Source organism: Puma concolor, chromosome B3 (genome assembly GCF_028749965.1).
Source record: "Puma concolor isolate L17-30 chromosome B3, mPumCon1.1.hap2, whole genome shotgun sequence".
NCBI lineage: Eukaryota > Metazoa > Chordata > Mammalia > Carnivora > Felidae > Puma > Puma concolor.
Genome location: NC_141672.1, coordinates 115,807,683 through 115,829,315, shown reverse-complemented (window position 1 = coordinate 115,829,315; position 21,633 = coordinate 115,807,683). Strand labels below are relative to the sequence as shown.

Genomic DNA, 21,633 nt, shown 5'->3' with positions numbered 1-21,633 from the left:
AGAAACTATCATGTAAAGGTGGTTGAGCATCTGACTTCAGCTCAGGTCATGACTTCATGGTTCGTGAGTTCGAGTCCCGCATCAGGCCGCTGCTGTCAGCGGGGTCTCCTTAAGATCCCTGTCCCCCTGTCTGCCCCTCCCCCACTCATGCTCGCTCTCAAAAATGAATAAACATTTTGAAAAAAAGAAATTATTATATGTAATTCAGGTATAATTTTTCTTCTCTTAAAAGATATAGAAGTATGTTGAGAGCTTTATACTAAGAATCACTAAAAAGCTGCAATATAATTAATGCTTAATAAATGACATTCAACAGAATAAATTATTTATGTATCCAAAGTTCACACAGTACCATATACAAAATGGAAGAGTAGTATCTGTCACCAAAAGATGCTCTGGATTTTGATTATTCAGGATTTGATGAAGGGTGTAAAAACCACTAAATAGATATTCTGGGCAAAGGAGGAATTAATAAAAGGAATTGAGTGCTTGATTTGTAGATGGACTGGAGGAGTGGACAGTACAAGAACGAGACCAGAATACTACACAACTAAGTCACAAGGAGCTCTTCCTGTACAAGCCACCAATGGAACCACTAAATTCAAGAATGGGAGATGATCCAAGGATTAGAAAGCTAGAATCAGGAAGTCATCATTACCACTGCCACGACTGACTCTAGATACCCAAGAAGCCAGGTGATGTACAAAGCAAAACAGAGTCTATCTGCTGCCTTTGCCACAAATGCCTCTGGATATTTCAGAAGAATGGCCAATGCAATGCTACATTTCTGCTACTGCAAAAAAAATCTCATATCCTTACAATTGCAGGAAAAAAAAAAAAAGGAAAGAGGAACAGCAGAAAAAAGAAATAGTTTTTGGCTTTCTAGCCCAACAGAGCACAAAAAGGTACTTCACAGAACTGAGGAAGACCATCACAGAATTCCCAAATGGCTTAAAAGCTGTATGCATTTAAAACAAATGTACAACTAAACAACACTAATCCTCAAAGTTTCCAGTTTCGAATATTTACTTTTAAGCTACCCTCCAAGAAGGAAGGTAAAAGACAAGAGTAAAATGTTGAAGGTCATGTTGTTAGGAGACTTTCCCATTGAAGATGCTGCTTGGAGATTACTTCAGCAAAAAGTTCACAATTTCACTCACTACCCTTGGACATTAATTAAAATGAAAATTTAACACTGACAAGTTTTGACCAACTACATAGAATTCTGTAGATCCATGACACTTAACTTGAAATTGTGCTGAGGTATGCATTTGAACTCCACATGTAATCCTGTTGCACCCAAACTTGCTAATGAATACATTTAGCCAACTACCATCAATAACATCTCAAATTTGGCTTTGCTGTTCTTCACCTGCCCTTGTACATGCATATTATGAAGGCAATTACTTCCTTCTATGTCATCTTAAATTTGGAGAGCCAAGACTTCACCTCTAGAGAATGTCAAGAGTTTAATCAAAATTTAGTAAAAGAAATAAAATGTTTCTATTAATAGAAGAAAGGATACTATCACTGTATGTATCATTTGATTTATTCTGTATTCAACCCCAAACCAAAGTGGGGCATGTGATGGAAGGGATATATCTTATGTAAACAGTATAAACAATGTTAGGTAAAACTTGTATTTTACATCAGAAAAACAAACTGAAGGCTTTACATAGCACTATATGCTTTTAGCATCTAGTTGATGAACAGCCAAGTCACTTCCAACAAATATAACCCTAGTTTTATTTATTTATTTATTTATTTTTTTTTTCAACATTTATTTGTTTTTGGGACAGAGAGACAGAGCATGAACGGGGGAGGAGCAGAGAGAGAGGGAGACACAGAATCGGAAACAGGCTCCAGGCTCTGAGCCATCAGCCCAGAGCCTGATGCGGGGCTCGAACTCACGGACCGCGAGATCGTGACCTGGCTGAAGTCGGACGCTTAACCGACTGCGCCACCCAGGCGCCCCTAACCCTAGTTTTAAACGTTTACCATTACATGAAGCCCCATTCAAGGCAAGATTTTCTTGGGTCTCAGTCTCCTAACTGAAGGGGAAAAAATCCCCATACTCTTTGAGAGGAAGAAAAATTCCTACAGATAAAAGGGTAAGAATTTAAAGGAAAGTCCAAGAACCAGGTAACTCCCAATTCCAAACTACCCTGGCATAACAGCTAATTTAAACCACAAATGAAAATTCTATATAGTCCACTTTATGTTACTTGACTATTTTTGCAGTAATTCAGAATTGTTAGAGAATTATTTAAGAATCCTCTTAGTTATCTATTCACACGTTCACCTCTGGGTTCCAATTGTCAAGCCCAAAGTATTAGCATTCTATACATAGCTACTGTGGCACCACTGAAAATGTTCCACAAACACACAACCAAAACGTTCTGAGTGACTTCAATGTACCGCACTTAACACAACCACTAGCCATCTCCAAACTACCTGAAGATGACATACAAAATTGAATTCGTTCTGTTAAGTGAACTGAATATTGTTAAGAAGTGTTGTATATAGTTTTATCTTCCTTTGGAGGCACTTCAAAAAAAAAAAAAAAAAGATACACATTCCCAACTACTTCTTAAGAACAAATTTTAACAGTACATAATTTGAATTTTTTTTTCAATGTTTATTTATTTTTGGGACAGAGAGAGAGCATGAATGGGGGAGGGGCAGAGAGAGAGGGAGACACAGAATCGGAAACAGGCTCCAGGCTCTGAGCCATCAGCCCAGAGCCTGACGCGGGGCTCGAACTCACAGACCGCGAGATCGTGACCTGGCTGAAGTCGGACGCTTAACCGACTGCGCCACCCAGGCGCCCCAACAGTACATAATTTGAACTAGTACTTCCTCCTTTCTTATCATAGCAACTCAAAATACCTATTGATAAGTGGTAGGATTCTAACAATTCAGTTTCTTAATGACACTCCATGTATGTATAGATGGCATACAAAAATTTGTACAATATAAACACAAGTGAGATTCTCTGAAAACCATAGTGCTTATTTAAAAAGTATGGGGGTTTTAATTTTTATCTCAGAAAGATCTTACTTAAAAAAAGCCACTGTAAATTTCTTTAAAGCTCAAGAAGTAGCCATAAATTCAAATGATCTTGAAATAGACACATACATACTCCTGTATCATTTAAAGAAAGTTTTATAACCAAGCTATAACAGGCCATGTACATCTCCAGTACATTTTCTTGCCAATTATTCTCAAAAAACACAGGCTCAATGATTAACAATCATGACAAAAGGAACACATGGCATATACAACCGGAATCATCCTCTTTTCGTGAAGCTTATAATGAATACCTAGCCTAAGAACACTTCTACATATACTTGCTGAAAGGATTTTAGAGAATGAAGATCAGTGCTCACTGTGGCAGCACATATGTTAAAACTAAAACAATACAGAAATTAGCACGGCCCCTGTGCAAGGATGCCATGCAAATTCAGGAAGTGTTCCACATTTTTGTGTCAAAGAGTTGGGAGATCAATTAAGGAAGAATTTTCCTGATTGATTAAAAATAACTTGGTTATGCTCACCTACTCCTGCTAGAAGTTTACCCAGTATATTAACATAGTGCACAATAAAAACAAAAAAGCCAAATAAGTAATTAAATAATGACAGTATCACTAAATGTGGATCTTTAATAATGGGGTTGAACTGAATCACTGTTTAAGCATTTTTTAAATTTAGTGTATGTGCATAGTTTTAAAAGTTAATTATAACCTCAAGGTTTAACAATCCTCTCTGCCACATCTCAGTCAATACTGATTTCCAATCCTTTGAGGCAAGTATTTTAAATTCTTTTCACTGTTCCTTCTAGTACTTTTATCCCAAATAATATGCTTTCTCAGATAGTTACTATCTTTCTATTTTAGATATCATCTATCACAATGTTCATTGATGATGATTTTGCACTCTTACATGCACCTTCCCTCCAGTCTTTCTTGTGTAGTTTTATCATCATTTTTATTTAAGCCACTATCCATTGTTTTTAACAATCACCTAACAGGAATTCCAGAAAGAGAGGAGAGGGAAGAAAATTACCAAAGCAGTATTATAAGTTCATTTCTCAAAGCTTTAAAAGGACACAAATCTGAGGGTGCCTGAGTGGCTTGGTCAGTTAAGTGTCCAGCTCTTGATTTCGGCTCAGGTCATGATCTCATGTTGGTGAATTCGGGCAACTAGCCCATTTGGGATTCTCTCTCTGCCTCTCTCTGCCCCTCCTCCCACCCATGTGCATGCATTCTCTCTCAAAAAAAGTAAATAAACTTTAAAATAAATAAAGGACACAAATCTTCCAGTTAAAAGGGTCCACTAAGGCCCAACACAATGAAGAGACTTGAAACAACCAAGAATAAAGAGAAAAGGCTGAAACTTAAAAAAAAAAAGTCATCAAGAAACGAGAACCAGACTGGTATTGGACTTATTAGCAACAGTAAGTGCAGAAGGCAGTTATCTTTCATCAACATTCAATCCAGACTTTTCCAGCTAGCCCATCTAGCAACCAAATTTGAAGACAAATTAAAGACACTATCAGGGCCACAATGAGTAACATCATAAAGTTACATGGGAGTTAAATTAAGGATGTAGCCCAGCAAAATGAGATTAAGTCAAGAAAAGACACAAGTCTAAGAAAAAGGGTCCAATTCAAGAGTTAGTGGGAAGAGTTAGTGATTACAACAGCAGGATGGAGGACTCCAGAAGTGTAAATACAATCCAAATGACCTTGATATCAGAAGCATTGTTCTCGGGGAAGGTCCAGAGTATTTGGCATTAAGCCTGTTTAAAAAAAAAAAAAAAAAAAAAAAAAAGCATAATAATCGTAATACACTATTTGGGCTGTCATAAAAACAAACACTGTTCAATAGTGTCGTTTTTTTTTTTAAATTTTGAGAGAGAGCAAGAGCAGGGGGGAGGGGCAGAGAGAGAGAGAGAGAGAGAGAGAGAGAGAGAATCCAAGCAGGCTCTGCACTGACAGCGCAAGGCTCAATCTCATGACCCTGGGATCATGGTCTGAATGGAAACCAAGAGTGGGACCCAACTGAGCCACCCAGGCACCCCTCATCATGAGTTCTTAATATACGATTGTTACCTTGGCTCTTTTCTCCAACTTGTGATTTTAAAAAAGTCATTTTGTTTTTTGATCATAGTCAAGTCTTAATTTGCTCATAGCTTGATTTGTTTTTTCTTGAAGTGACACTTGATGGGGCGCTTGGGTGGCTCAGTCAGTTAAGCGTCCAACTCTTGGTTTTGGCTTAGGTCATTATCCCAGGGTCAGGGGATTGAGCCCTGCATCAGGCTCTGTCTACACTGACAGCATGAAGCCTGCTTGGGATTCTCTCTCTGCCCATCCCTCACTTGCACTCTCTCTCAAAATAAATAAACATTAAATTAAAAGACAGTTCAGAGAAATGTTAAATTAAAACCAATAATATTTTATCAGACTAATGAAAAATTTAAAGATTCTTAATATACTGTGTCAGCAAAAGAGCAAAGAAAATGACAGTTCACACACTACTGGTTAAAAGATAAACTCAATAACCTTTGAAAACATTTCATCTTATTTATAAAAACTATGAATGTCTATACCCAAAGTCCAACAAACCCACTTTGAAGGTTAGGTTAGGTCAAGAAAGTAAAAGGAAGGGAATGATAGGAAGAAGACACACAATACGAGTGAACAAAATGCCCAACAATAAAAAAAAAAGATAAACTGGTATGTCCCTATTAGAAAATACTGTACAATTTTTAAATCCACAGTAATACTGAAGGAAAAAATAGCAACTTGCAGAATAAACTAAACTGGAGCAGGAAGCAGGAAAGAACACCAATATAACATTATTTTTCTTCTAAAATAAAATACATTTCAACTTTGGATTCGTGTTTATTGACATAAGAACACTATTTAAATTTTTTTTAATGTTTTTATTTTTATTTTTTTGAGAGCGAGCGAGAGAGTGTGAGCAGGGGGGCAGAGAGAGAAGTGGACACAGAATTCGAAGCAGGCTCCAGGCTCTGAGCTGTCAGCACAGAGCCCAATGCGGGGCTTGAACTCATGAACTGCGAGATCATGAACTGAGCTGAAGTCAGAGCCCAAAACGCTATTAAAAAAAAAAAAAAAAAAATCAAATCTTAGCAATGATCTAGATCCAGTTAAATAGTTCCCATCTTCACACCCTTACTAACAATCCCTTTCAAAGAAGACATTAATAACCAACATGCATCTTAAAAGGGGAAAAGCAATCCCTATCAAAATAACACCAGCATTCTTCACAGAGCTAGAGCAAACAATCCTAAAATTTGTATGGAACCAGAAAAGACCCCGAATAGCCAAAGCAATCTTGAAAAAGAAAACCGAAGCTGAAGGCATCACAATCCCCGACTTCAAGACGTATTACAAAGCTGTAATGATCAACACAGTACGGTACCGGCATAAAAACAGACACTCAATAGAACCCAGAAATAGACCCACAAACATGTAGCCAATTAATCTCTGACAAAGCAGGAAAGAATATCCAGTGGAATAAAGACAGTCTCTTCAGCAAACGGTGCTGGGAAAACTGGACAGCAACATGCAGAAAAATGAACCTGGACCACTTTCTTACACCATACACAAAAACTCAAAATGGATGAGAGACCTAAATGTAAGAAAGGATGGGGCACCTGGGTGGCAAAGTCGGCTGGGCATTTGACTTTGGCTCAGGTCATGATCTCATGGTTCATGAGTTGGAGCCCCGCATCAGGCTCTGTGCTGATAGCTCAGAGCCTGGAGCCTGCTTGGGATTCTGTGTCTCCCTCTCTTTCTCTGCCCTTCCTTGCTTGTGCTCTCTTTCTCTCTCTCTCTCTCTCAAAAATAAATAAACATTTAAAAAATTAAAAAAACAAAAACAAAGTAGGAAAGGAAGCCATCAAAATCCTAGAGGAGAAAGCAGGCAAAAACCTCTCTGACCTTGGCCTCAGCAACTTCTTACTCAACATATCTCCAGAGGCAAGGGAAACAGGAGCAAAAATAAACTATTGGGGCCTCCTCAAAATAAAAACCTTCTGCACAGTGAAGGAAATGATCAGCAAAACTAAAAGGCAACCAATGGAATGGGAGAAGATATTTGCAAACGACATATCAGACAAGGGTTAGTATCCAAAATCTATAAAGAACTTATCAAACTCACCCAAAAAACAAATAATCCAGTGAAGAAATGGGCAAAAGACATGAATAGACACTTCTCAAAAGAAGACACCCAGATGGCTACTGACACGTGAAAAAATGCTCAACATCACTCATAAGGGAAATACAGATCAAAACCATGATGAGATACCACCTCACACCTGTCAGAATGGCTAACATTAACAACTCAGGCAACAACAGATGTTGCTGAGGATGCGGAGAAAGTGGATCTCTTTTGCACTGCTGGTGGGAATACAACTGGTACAACCACTCTGGAAAACAGTATGGAGGTTCCTCAAAAAATTAAAAATAGAACTACCCTATGACCCAGCAATTGCACTAGCAGATATTTATCCAAGGGATACAGGTATGCTGTTTTGAAGGGGCACATGCAACCCAACATTTATAGCAATGCTATCGACAATAGCCAAAGTATGGAAAGAGCCCAAATGCCCATTGACTGATGAATGGATAAAGAAGATGTGGTATATATATACAATAGAGTATTACTCATCAATCAAACAGAATGAAATCTTGCCATTTGCAACTATGTGGATGGAACTAGAGGGTATTATGCTAAGCAAAATTAGAGAAAGACAAATATTATATGACTTCACTCATACGAGGAATTTAAGATACTAAACAGACGAACCTAAGGGAAGAGAAGCAAAAATAATATAAAAACAGGGAGGGGGACAAAAACGTAAGAGACTCTTAAATATAGAGAACAAACAGAGGGTTGGTGGAGGGGTTGTGGGAGGGGGGATGGGCTAAATTGGTAAGGGCATTAAGGAATCTACTCCTGAAATCACTGTTGCACTATATGCTAACTTGGATGTAAATTTAAAAATTAATTAAAGAAATAAATAAAAGGGGAAAAAAACTAAAAACTAGAAATTACTTTTGAAATGTCAACAGTGGCAGAGCCAGAATTAGAATGACCCTAGTTTGCTTTACATTAGTTTGCTTTATATTAATCCAGATTTGACAGTTTTAAAGAAATTATAGGCTCGTGACAAATATTCATTTTAATATTGCCATACAAGGTAAGCAATGATTTATGCTCTCTTTAGACTGTGAAATACATAAAATACATTTGGAAGAAAGGGCTAAGTATGGAATAAGAGAGTAAAAAAGTTAACTAAAAAGGATTCCAAGACCAAAAAAAGAGCCATCTTAAATACCAAAACATCTTGTTTCAACACAATTGATTCAAAAAACCTCTACTATGGTATACCATGAAACTCTGAAATACATTTCCACATTTAAGAGAATGCAGACTAGTTCTCCTCAATATAATATATAGTTTATTAAGTATTAACTACTAACCTCAGCCTTTTGGGCCAGAATTTAGGCAGCAGATACTTAAGATCTTAGGTTTTATAGTCATTTTGAAAATTCAGCAATCTTCACTGAAAACCAGATACAAACCTGTATCTGCCTTTTCATTCGGGAAGCCTTAAAAAGCACTGTATTAACCTATTTAGAAAAACAGAGCCCCTTCCTTTTAGAAGTATATCCACAAAGAAAATGATGCACATATCTGTATCATGCAGCTAACCCTACAATCTTACTTTGTCAGCCAATACTAGGGTAATATAAAGAAGCAACCTAATACTTTACCTTCGATGTAAGCTTTCCATTTCTCTTTCTTCAAACATTTGCATTATATTGCCTGAGTTCTTAAAATTTGCCTGTGATTTTGTCTTGGAATTCAGTATAAAAAACACTGTTGCTCTCTCATTCTAATATAGCATTTAAAAAAAGAAAGCCAGGTACTGGTATTGTAATTGCTATCATTTTACAAGCAAATGGATACAAATATCTAAGCAAATGGTACAAACATTGAAATAGAAATGTTTAAACTTCCTTCCAGAAGTTAAGCCTGGAAGATTCAAATTATTTCCATCAAAATATTCCAGAATCAGATATATAAATATTAATGTATATTTTATACATATACACACATGGCCAGATCAATCTAGCTTTCCTCCTTTTCCTCCCAGTTTTACAAATGGGTCCTCTGTCATCATAGTTTCTGAAAATTAACCAACCAGGCCCATGAATCAAGCAAACAGCATGAATACCCTCCATGTAATCATTTCTTCTATTATTTAGCATTAAAAAAAAAAAAAAAAAAGACAACGGCACACACCAATTTACTATTGCCTAAGTGCCGAGTAAGCTTCTCGTTTAAAAAACACAAAACTGTACCCTTTATAAATGGATATATCAAGTCTGTCATGTCAGAACAGGCTTGTCCTCAAGAGGCTTGTCCTCAAGATTTACAGGATAAATGGTAGGCCCTTAAAATAATGAGGTACTGTACTTGCTGCCAAGTGTGCTTGCACATATGTGTATTTAATGGTCCTTTAATGACTTGTCTTTGGAATGATTCTGTCCTACCTTTGCTGCTGCAGCCCGCCTGTCCTTTGCATCACTGAATTCATACTTCTGGAAGTACCCAATATGCACTGTAACAGACAGATGGACAGATCAATGGGCCACAGCGGCAAAGGCCAGATAGACAGACTTGATAAAAATTAAAATCAAGGTATATAAAGGGAAGGGGGAAACCAGAAGAAAATATATCTATCTATATTCTATAAGCAAAATGCCTGAACTTCAGGTCTACAGTCCTCCCAAACACATACCCAAATAAACTAAATTTTGATTTCTTTTCTTTCAAGTAGAAATAGTACCACTGCAGTAATCAGTATTTTTAATACCATTAACAGTTACAGATATGGCAAGCACTTCTGTAACCATGCCACACAATTTCTTCACAGGCTACTCTTTAATACACAAATTATCACATCCAAAGACATTTTATACCAAAATTAATATGGCAATTATTACATGTAGAAAATTTCTCTAATACCAAAGTCTACTAGAATCACAAAATAAAACTAATATTTCAGCATTTTACCATTCTACCTTTCGCTGTCTTCCTATGTAAAAATGGTTGCTAACACCACATCTAGGTAACTTTGGGTGCTTAAAAGAATATATGATAGTGTCATTTAGGCCAATTACCAAGACTTGGTAAAACATTTATATACAAAACTACCATCAGTATCTTTAAAATCTATGTAGAGTCCTTCGGTTACTTCAAATCCATTCAAACAAGTATTCACACTTCAAGAAGTTTCTAAAAGTTATTTTTTAAAACACACCTTAATATCCCAAAATGCTAGCTTGCTTAAGTAACCTTCATTAAAAGCTTAGATCCAGAGGTGACTGGGTGGCTGTTAGTTAGGTGTCCAACTTGATTTTGGCTCAGGTCATGATCTCACAGTTTCTTCATAAGTTCGAGCCCCACGATGGGCTCTGTGCTGACAATGTGGAGCCTGCTTGGGATTCTCCCTCTCTTTGTGCCCCTCCCCTGCTCGTGCTCTCTCTGTCTCTCTCAAAATAAATCAATATACTTGAAAATAAAATAAAACAAAATAAAATAAAAGTTTAGAGACCCATGTAAAAAGCCATTTTAATTTAATCATTTTATTTTGTATACATCTAAAATAACATGGATCCATTCTCCATGTTTAACAAAGACTGAAGAAAAACACTTCCCATTTTTTTTTTTTTAATTTTAACGTTTATTTATTTTTGAGACAGAGAGAGACAGAGCATGAACGGGGGAGGGGCAGAGAGAGAGGGAGACACAGAATCTGAAGCAGGCTCCAGGCTCTGAGCGGTCAGCACAGAGCCCGACGCGGGGCTCGAACTCACGGACTGTGAGATCGTGACCTGAGCCGAAGTCGGATGCTTAACCGACCGAGCCACCCAGGCGCCCCAACACTTCCCATTTTCAATGGGTCTAACCATTTATACAATTCTTACTGTAACCTCTCAAAAAAATAAGCAGGTAATTAAACATGATAATCAAATGTAATGCATGATCCTATACTGGAAGAAGAGAAGTTATAAAATGACATACTGGACAACTGCAGAAATGTCAAAGTGGTGTGTGTATTATTAATATTTTCTAGGGTAACATTATTCAGATATAATTCACACACCACTTTGAAAATTTACTTTCAAAGTGTATAATTCAGTAGTTTTGATTATATTCAGAGTTGTGACACACAGTTCTATCAGCCATTAATTTTAGAACATTTCATCACCCCAAAAAGAAACGTCATACCTGGTAGCAGCCACTCCCCATACCTCATTCCCTTCCCCAACAGAGCCTCTGACAACCACTCATCTTTTTGTCTCTGTGGATTTACCTATTTGGGATGTTTTATAAAAATGGCATCATAAAGTATGAGGCCTGTTGTGACGTTAATTTTTTCATTTTGGGGCTCATGGGTGGCTCAGTCGATTAAGTGTCCAATTTTGGCTCAGGTCATGATCTCGCAGTCTGTGAGTTCAAGCCACGCACTGAGCTGACAGGATGGAGCCTGGAGTCTGCTTCGGATTCTGTGTCTCCCTCTCTCTCTGCGCCTCCCCCACCCCTGCTCAAAAATAAACATTAAATAAAAAGGGTTTTAAATTTTTTTTTTCCATTTACTTTGCTTATCTAGGAAAGTCAACAAGCTGAGAGCTTACCATGGACATCAAATAAGTCTGTTTTATTGAGGGAATGGAGAGGAACAATTAATCTGGAAGTCAGTTAAATGAAGGCTGCTTTAAGCTTCAACTACACTATTTTTCAACTACTCATTTTACAGGTAAGGAAAGAGCATCTATTAAAATAAATGACACCAAGTTATACAACTGATAAAAAGCAAAGCTGGACCTGAACTTAGTTCTATATATGATACCAAAGACTTAACCACTAGCTCTTTTGTCCTGTTATAAAATTTACCAATTCCTACTGATTCCACACCCTAATTCCTTGAATGTCTATTTCAACCTTGCTAACCACATCATGTATTTCTTGCTCAAACTATTTTTAATTTTTAAAAATGTTTTATTATTATTTATTTTTGAGAGATAGAGCACAAGCAGGAGGGGGGCAGAGAGAGAGGGAGACACAGAATCTGAAGCAGGCTCCAGGCTCTGAGCTGTCAGCACAGAGCCTGACATGGGGCTGGAACTCACAAACCGCAAGATCTTGACCTGAGCTGAAGTCAACCTGAGCTGAAGTGGTCGCTCAACCAACTGAGCGACCCAGGCACCCCTCTTGCACAAATTATTGAAATAGACTTCTCACTGCTCTCCTTGCTTCCTAATCTCATCCTGTTCTCATTTATTCCCTATACTGCCAAAGTGGTCTTTCTACACACTAATCCCACATTAATTTGTTTTGCTAGGTCCTAGGGGATAAATGCATCTCATTTAGAACTATGCTAAAGCCCTTCATAAATTGCCTACCTGTCTAGCCCAGCTCCTACCACACTCCTTCCCATACCATACCATTAACAGCTTCTGCCTTTGCACATTCTACTCCTTCTATTCCTCTGGCTGGAATGCCTTCTCCAATCCCATCCACCTAGTGAGCTACTACTATTCATTTTGCAAAATCTAGCTTTAGATCATTTTCCACCAGCATTAGTCCTTACCAGGACTTAACCAGAAAAAAGCATTAAACAAACATTCCTTCTCTGACCTTGTATGTCAGTGATATGCTGCACACATCACTGTATTGTAACTTAGTTATACATGCCTCTTTAAAAAGTTGCCCAGGGGCACCTGGGTGGCTCGGTCAGTTAAGCATCCGACTTCGGCTCAGGTCATGATCTCATGGTCCGTGAATTCAAGCCCCGCATCGGGCTCTGTGCTGACAGCTCACAGCCTGGAGCCCGCTTTGAATTCTGTGTCCCTGCCTCCCTCTGCCACTCCCCCCAGTCGTGCTCTGTCTCTCAGAAGTAAAGAAATGTTAAAAAAAAAATTTTTTTTTTTAATAAAATAAAATAAAAAGTTGCCCAGTATTTGTATTCCCCCAGCACAGCTTAGCAGCTAAAGAAATATCAGTTGGTAAAAAATCAAGTACTCAATTTATATAATGTTCTAAATTAACTGAAGCATTATTTTGAAGAACCCATTAACCTCAGAGAATATGCAATGGGAAAAAGACAGCCTCTTCAACAAATGGTGTTGGGAGAGCTGGAAGGCTACATTCAAAATATTGACCACTGGCTTACATCATACACAACAAAGATAAATTTATAATGGATTAAGGACCTAAATGTGAGATCTGGAACCATAAAAATCCTACAAAGAACACAGGCAGTAATTTCTCTAATCTGGGATGTAGCAACTTTATTCTAGATATGTCTCCTAAAGCAAGAGAAATAAAAGCAAAAATAAACTATTGGGACTACATCAAAATATAAAGTTTCTGTACAGCAAAAGAAGGAAACAAAACTAAAAGACAACCTACTGAATGGGAGAAAATATCTGCAAAGGACGTATCCTATAAAGGGTTAACATCCAAAATATGTAAAGAACTTATATAACTCAACACTCAGAAACCAAATAATCCAATTAAAAATAGGCAGAAGACATGAACAGACATTTCTCTAAAAGAATCTAGATGGCCAACAGACACAGGAAAAGATGTTCAACCCAATTCACTATCAGGGAAATGCAAATCAAAATACAATGAGATATCACCTCACACTTGTCAAAATGGCTAAAATCAAAACCACAACAACTGGTGTTGGAGAGGATGTGGAGAAATAGGAACCCTCGTGCACTACTTGTAGGAGTGCAAACTGGTGCAGCCACTCTGGAGAACAGTACGGAGGTTCCTAAAAAGTTAAAAATAGAACGACCTTATGGTCCAGTAATTACACTACTGGATATATATCCCCAAAATACAAAAATACTCAAAGAGATACATGCAATCCCTATGTTTACTGCAGCATTATTTACAACAGCCAGATTACGGAAGCAGTCCAAGTGTCCTCTGATAGATGAACGAATAAAGATGTGGTATATAATACACAATGGAATATTATTCAGCCATAAAAAAGAATTAAACCTTGCCATTTGCAACATGGATGGAGCTAGAGAGTATAAAGCTAAGTGAAATAAGCCAGTCAGAGAAAGAAAAATAACATATGGTTTCATTCATGCATAATTTAAGAAACAAAACAAAAAAGGAAAAGCAAAGGAAAAAAATTTTAAAAAGGAGAGCGAGATAAACCAAAAAATAAACCCTTAACTACAGAGAACAGACTGATGATACCAGAGGGGAAGTGGAGACATGGGCAAAATAGGTGATGGAGATTAAGAGTACACTTGTCATGATGAGCACTGAGTAATGTATAGAATTGTTGAATCACTATATTGTACACCTGAAACTAACATAACACTGTACGTTAACTATACTGAAATTAAAATAAAAAACTTAATAAAAAAAATTTTTAAGTACATGTGTGAGGCCGTTAGCAGGCAAGAAACACGTAGGCATTCCTGAAAAATTTGTTCTCAGCACCCAGAATTCCTTCCTACCCACTCCAATCCCATAATTTAGAAAAACAACTGCCCCTACTCCCAAATATCCTAGGGTTCTGAAGGCATTTTAATTGAGCAATGACCTTAAAAGACACAGTGGCAAAAACGTGAAGGTCCAATCCCAGACTGGATGAACTTTTTCCTTAGCTTATGGCTGTGTCCACATCCTTATCATACCCGAACTGTGGTTCTTCAACTTTTATCACAATACAGTAATTTGGAACAACAGTTTCATCTACATGGCTGATATCACACTATAGAAATGAGTAGTTCTGACCAAAAGCCTTGCTTCTGGTGGTGCTAATTCTTTCTTAAAGCAATTGTAGGCAGCCCTCCCCCAATCAACATGGGGTAGCTAGAGCACAGAAAGCCTCCCTAGGAAGTAAGGCAGACCTAGAGAGACTCCTTTTTTATCTCTCTTCAAAGATTTGTTAGTATACACTGCAATTGTTCCGCTCTGACACACAAACAAGTGAGCTAGAAAAAAAAAAAAGGTGTCAAATCTTTGACATTCTGGTTTAATAAAAATTAAACTGATTAGATTCACTCATTAAACAAATAACTATACAATCACAATCAAAAGTACTCTACAATTGTAGGAATTTTTTTTTTTAATTTTTTTTTCAACATTTTTATTTATTTTTGGGACAGAGAGAGACAGAGCATGAACGGGGGAGGGGCAGAGAGAGAGGGAGACACAGAATCGGAAACAGGAAACAGGCTCCGAGCCATCAGCCCAGAGCCTGACGCGGGGCTCGAACTCACGGACCGTGAGATCGTGACCTGGCTTAAGTCGGACGCTTAACCGACTGCGCCACCCAGGCGCCCCAATTGTAGGAATTTATACATGTGCTTCGTTTTCATACATTTTCCTCAAAAGTATAGTTGAATTAGAATGCAAAGAACTGGAACACAAGAAGCCCTGGCTGGTTGGGTGGCTGCAGAACACGAACACACACACACACACACACACACCTTAAAAGAAAAAGAAAAAAAAGAATGTGGACTTGTTCCAACCTGGAGACAGAGAAAGTGAATATTCAGGAGGAAAGCATTGTATCCTCCTAGTTCATTTTATTACCAAAAAAGATGGGCAGGAGATGAGCTTTTACCCTGTTTCAGTTTTCACAGGCTTCTGCAGGTCTAAATATTCCAAAGTGCTTACTACAAGAGATGCCATAGAATACACAGGGCATTTTTACGTTCCTAAATTAATAAAACAACTTTGTAGACAGGAAAAAAGAAAACATTTAGGGTCTCAAAAGGAGGATAAAAATCAAGTTAGGAGAAGGGTAGAGGTTCTACTTTTAAGAGAAAAGTATTAGTAAGAATGAAGATATTAATTAAAGTGATCACTTCTGAGGGAGGGAATCAGGTAGTGAACACATTAAGGTAGGAGAGTTTTTACTTTTTGAATTTTGAGCCAAGAAAATACATGCATAGTCAAACAATTTTTTTTAATCCTAAAAAATGTCTTATCAACAGTCTTAGAATACTGAGGTTTAAATCTTTTTCATTTTTATTTTTTTAAGGTTTATTTATTTTTGAGAGAGAGACAGAGTATGAGCGGGGGAGATGCAGAAAGAGAGGGAGACACAGAATCTGAAGCAGGCTCCAGGTTCTGAGCTGCCAGCACAGAACCCAACGTGGGGCTTGAACCCCTGAGCTGTGAGATCATGACCTGAGCCAAAACTGGATGCTTAACCGACTGAGCCACCCGGGTGCCCCTAAATTTTTTTTAAATCAAAGGTTATAAGAGGAGAGTTCAATTATATTGACCTCAGCATGCAACTTATTTCTATATTATGTGTTGGTTACACAAAATGAAGAAAATCTGGATTCACAGTAAGTTTGCATTGCAGTTTCAGGATACTCTTCATTTTAAAAGACCCAGAAGCTTAAAAAGGTAGTTGAAAACATTTTATTCAGAGCTAACTAGTTAACACTGTCTAGCAACTGCCTTTATTTTTATAAATGCAGAGTCCAAGGAGATATATAGAACATAAAACTATTAGTAACATCGTAACATAAAGATAAATTACCTATTGTTACTGCAAAACCTTCCAATGCCTGCAATGAGGATGTAAATAAACAGATCTGCCTTTGCCTTCTCTGGCATTTATTTAACTGAACAGGGTGCACATGTGCTGCTGTAGTGTTCCACCTTATGTAACTTTGCTTGAGCAGACACCCACAAATCTGAATCCAAAATACCAGTGAATAATTTTCCTAATCAACAATCCATAAGAAGTAAAGCAAAAGCCTTATATCTGGATTCTACATCCCTCCAAAAAAATGTTAGCCTGGATATAGTTTAATGCATTGGTAGTCTCCGATGTTAAATCAGTCTTTAATAAAACGGCCATCAGGAAGAAGAGTTAGAAGCAGGTAGGTTCAAGCAAAAAAAAAAAAAAAAAAAAGCTACAGACAGATATTAATATATGGAAAAAGTCAAGAGACACGTGGGTAGCTGACACGGTTGGGTGTCCAACTCTTGATTTCAGGTCAGGTCATGATCTCGCGGTTCATGGGATGGAGCCTGGTGTTGGGCTCTGCACTGACATATGGAGCCTGCTTCAGATTCTCTCTCTCCCTCTCATTTCAGGCCATCCCCTGCTAGCGCACATGCACACTCTCGCTCTCAAAATAAATGAACTTAAAAAAAAATATATATATATATGGAAAAAGCTGAAAACACAGCTGTTCAAATATGAAATGCACTCACTTCTAGAAGTGGTTGTGAGGGTTTAAGTCACTGTAAGAATAGTCTCAGGGACTATTTAACAGGGAGCTAGTACTTAATAAGTGGTTGGCCAAAACAACCTTTAAGATCCCTTTTTATCTTTGTTAATCTGACTCTGTGTGAATCAAAAACAGTGATTAGGTAAGTTTACTGCCACCCTTAATTCTTTAGCTGTTGTTTATTTGTCCTAATTTCATTCCTAAGGATGAGTAGATCTTTGTGAATTTTAAAGTCCTATTTTCACCCTTTTATCTTCACAGTAGGATGGAACGCAACATTATAAATCAATCTCCAGGCACTGCCATATATTCCAAGGACCCAGCTCTATATTAATGCAATATGAGTTGAGATGATTACAAAAAAGATAAAATATTTAGCTCCAATGGAATTGAATTACTACATTTAAAAAGCTAAACTGGTGAATAAAATTATATACATACCTTTCTTCCCACATTAACAATCTGAGGCCTACTTAAGTTTTCAGTTCATAAGAACTGAAGTGATGAACAGGAAGTTGAAAGATAAAGACATTTCCTTACATAGCAGTTTAAATGGGGTCAGTAATAAGCTCCTCTGAGAACTTCACAAAAGAACTATCTTATTATTGATCAAAATGAGTTGAGTCAGCTATTTTCCGGTTAAACATATCAAGCACTTGTTATCCTGTGAATCTGTAACAATTTCACAATATTATTCTTCCAAAATTTCTTGGTGCTTCTATCACAAGGAGAATGTTGTTAGGCTTTGCAGACCACTGGTCTTAGTTTGTAATTTCATACATAAATCAAGAACACAATTTTGCACAGTATAAATGCATTCTATAACGTAGGTCAAGTAGTGGAATTATTATTCAATGTTAAAACTTCGTGTTTCTAAATGCTTACACTGGGCTACAAGATAGTAAATATTGTAATAGCGATTCTGACTTGAAATTTTCTTGAGGATGGTACATTTGTAGGTTGTAAAGTTTAAAGGGGGAATGTGGTATACTTCTGACTCTGTCTGACTCTTGTTTATTATTTATTTGGACTCATAGGCCATAGCAATGAAGTCTTAAGCCAGAGCCCACTGACTCAGTCTGTACAAGTCAGTCTCCTGGGGCACAGAGCTAGATGGAGAAAAGTATAGTGGATCTAGAAAGACAAACAGAAAAGATCCAGCACACAAGACAGTAACATTCACATGTTTTACATTTATACCTGTTTTACATTTAATCATACAAAATTCTTTTTTTTTCTTTTTTTTTTTTTTTTAAATTTTTTTTTCAACGTTTTTTATTTATTTTTGGGACAGAGAGAGACAGAGCATGAACGGGGGAGGGGCAGAGAGAGAGGGAGACACAGAATCGGAAACAGGCTCCAGGCTCTGAGCCATCAGCCCAGAGCCCGACGCGGGGCTCGAACTCACGGACCGCGAGATCGTGACCTGGCTGAAGTCGGACGCTTAACCGACTGCGCCACCCAGGCGCCCCCAAAATTCTTAAATAGTAAGTTCCAACCCCAACTATGAAGACCTTGGCAAGTTATTAAATTCCTCTAAAGTCTCAATTTCCTTATCCATAAAATAGTAAAAATACCATCTACTTCAGAGAACAGTTGTGATGACTAACATTCTCTAAACCAGTAAAGAACAAAAATTGGAAAGCATATTAGAGAATGAGAAAAGAGCTAATTCAGTGATGTCAAGAGGAATGTGAACTGACAAAAAAAACAGGTATAGTACCAAGACTAATTTTTATCAAATAATAAAACCAGTAAGAAAACTCATTCATATTTAATTTTGACTTTTCAATCAATGTTTATCAGCTATGTTCCAGGATCTGTGCTGGTCAATGGCAATGTCAAAATTAATACACTGATCCTACCCTCAAGGATTGCAGATCTATTTAATACAAGGACAGATCAGAGATAAGACCTTTTTAAAAAACAGTATGTACAAAATTTTGAGACCTACTCACAGGTAAGGATTCATAGAAGAAAGGACATTTAAAGTGGGTCTTAAATGGGGCGCCTGGGTGGCTCAGTCGGTTTAGCATCCGATTTCAGCTCAGGTCATGATCTCATGGTTCATGAGTTCGAGCTCCACCATCAGGCTCTGTGCTGACAGCTCAGAGTCTGGAGCCTGCTTCGGATCTGTGGTCTCCCTCTCTCTCTGCCCTTCCCCCATTCATGCTCGCACTCTCTCTCTCTCTCTCTCTCTCAAAAATAAATAAACATTTAAAAATAAATAAATAAGTAAGTAATAAAGTGGGTCTTAATGTATGAAAGAATTTATCAGGGAAAAGCAATAGAAGCAAAGAAAAAAGCCTTACCAAGGCAAAGAGACAAACTTCACAGGAAATATCATTACTTTGCTATGCCACGATGAGTGTGAAGACATGGCAGATAAGGTACATGGGAGCTGAATTATGAAAAGCATGATCTACCATGCCAAAGAATCTCATATCATCATAATATGTGTCCTCTTGTAACCTAGTCATTGCGACCTGTCGGCTAAGAAGGGCTAAGCATTATTTCCTATCCCATTTCCACCCCGTTGCTTATCACAAATAATAAAGATTTAGTATACTTTCTCAGGCTATAAACTTAGGACAAGTATGAACATTTTTGACACTGTCATAAACTGAAAAGAATGAACACCCTATAAAAAAAGGAAACATGCAGCATTCCTGGAGGAATCTGTAGGGACCATAAAATTATCACAAGGCCACACTTTCCATCAATATCACCCTTTTCATGTTCTTTTGATTTTTTTAATTTTGCCAATGAGAGAGGCTTCTAATAACTTCTAATAGCTATAACAAGACTCTACGTGTCCACAGAGAAGTCAATATTTTGCTTCTTTCCTAAAAACCAACAAATCTCTTTGGAAGGCAGGGCTTTCCTTCACCAAGCAGCAAAGATGGGGCAACACACAACAGAAGTGAAACACAGCAGGGTTCACCAGTATAAAAACAATACTTCGAAAGACAAACTGGTAAACTGTGGCATTTCTGGGTAATGGCAATACACTAAGATCCTCAACTTTGAAAACAAGGCCAGGGCAAGTCCAGAAACAGAAAATAATTAGGATCAGGCTACAGATGGATAAAAGTGAACATGAAGAGTCCTGAGTTATTATCTTTACAATCAAGTACGTATTTACCTGTCTGCCCTTCCTAGATTAGGAACCCTGGAAAGGAATGTTCTCCACTCATCTTTATATACCTACTGCCAAGCACACGTACTGAGGGAGGCATATAGATGTAAAAGGTAAGTACAGATTTGGCAGAACATGGTGACAGGAAGCTGTATAGTTTCAGGAATAGTAAAATCTAAGAACAAGTTCAAGATAGTGGCATTGGAGCAGATGGAAAGGAGGCTTTGGTCTTTTAGCTTCCTATCTTGAAAGAATTCACACTAATGATGTTTTGCCACTTGTACCTGCATTTCGTAACTGGAAAAGAACTTTGGAAATCATCAAATCCAAATCTTTTCTTTTACAGGGGCAGATTCAGAGTAGGGCCTGATTTAGTCTAAGGTCACACAGTAGTATATACAGGATGAGACTCTAGTCCTAGATTATAAAGTAGAAGAGTTTTATGAAATGTGAATTAAACAGACAAAATGATTGTTATGTACTTAAGAGTTTTATAAATACTTGTTGTCTCACATATGGAAGAAGATTTTAAATACTGATTTTGGTAAATCTACCGTATTATACAAAAGAAGGCTGGCTGCTCTATACCCAGTTTGGAGGGCTTTCAAGTCTACTTTTAATTACTCATTAAATGTAACTTTTTTTTTTCTTAATTCTCATGATCCTGGAACTAAAATCTAGCCTTATAGCCATATCCCTATATCTTATCCTTCCTGTCTTCCACATGGTATCTGTGGTAACTAGCCTCCAAGATGGCCTCAAATGATCTTTATGTCCTGCTATTTGTTCAGACCCCTCCCACACTGGGTTCTAAGGCTAGATCATAGAAGACTTACAGTATCTGTCTTGCTACTTTGATTACTTGTTCTGAAAGGGTGATCATAAGTAGCCCTATAGAGAGGCCCGTGTATAAAGAACTGAGACCTCCTACCAATAGTCAGTGAATAAGCCATCTTGAAAGCACTTCTTCAGCACAAACCAAGCCTGAAGCCTCAGCTGACAAGATGATTACAACCTCATTAGAGACCCTGAGCCAGACCATCCAGTTAAGCAACTCAAAACTATCAGATAATAAATATTTGGGGTAATTTGTTATACAGCAATTGATAACTAATATAAGTGACTCATCTAAAATCAATTAGCTATAATGAAAAAT

The 21,633-nt window shown here is 37.5% G+C and overlaps 1 protein-coding gene and 1 non-coding gene across 2 annotated transcripts in view; one reads left to right on the top strand and one right to left on the bottom strand.

Moving 5' to 3' along the window:
• Positions 1–21,633, bottom strand: part of ARIH1 (ariadne RBR E3 ubiquitin protein ligase 1) — a 126,332-nt gene that overhangs the window by 87,508 nt on the left and 17,191 nt on the right. The window lies entirely within an intron of this gene.
• Positions 3,382–3,485, top strand: LOC112856556 (U6 spliceosomal RNA). The gene has a single exon (XR_003223128.1). It is a non-coding gene; the product is annotated as a U6 spliceosomal RNA (small nuclear RNA).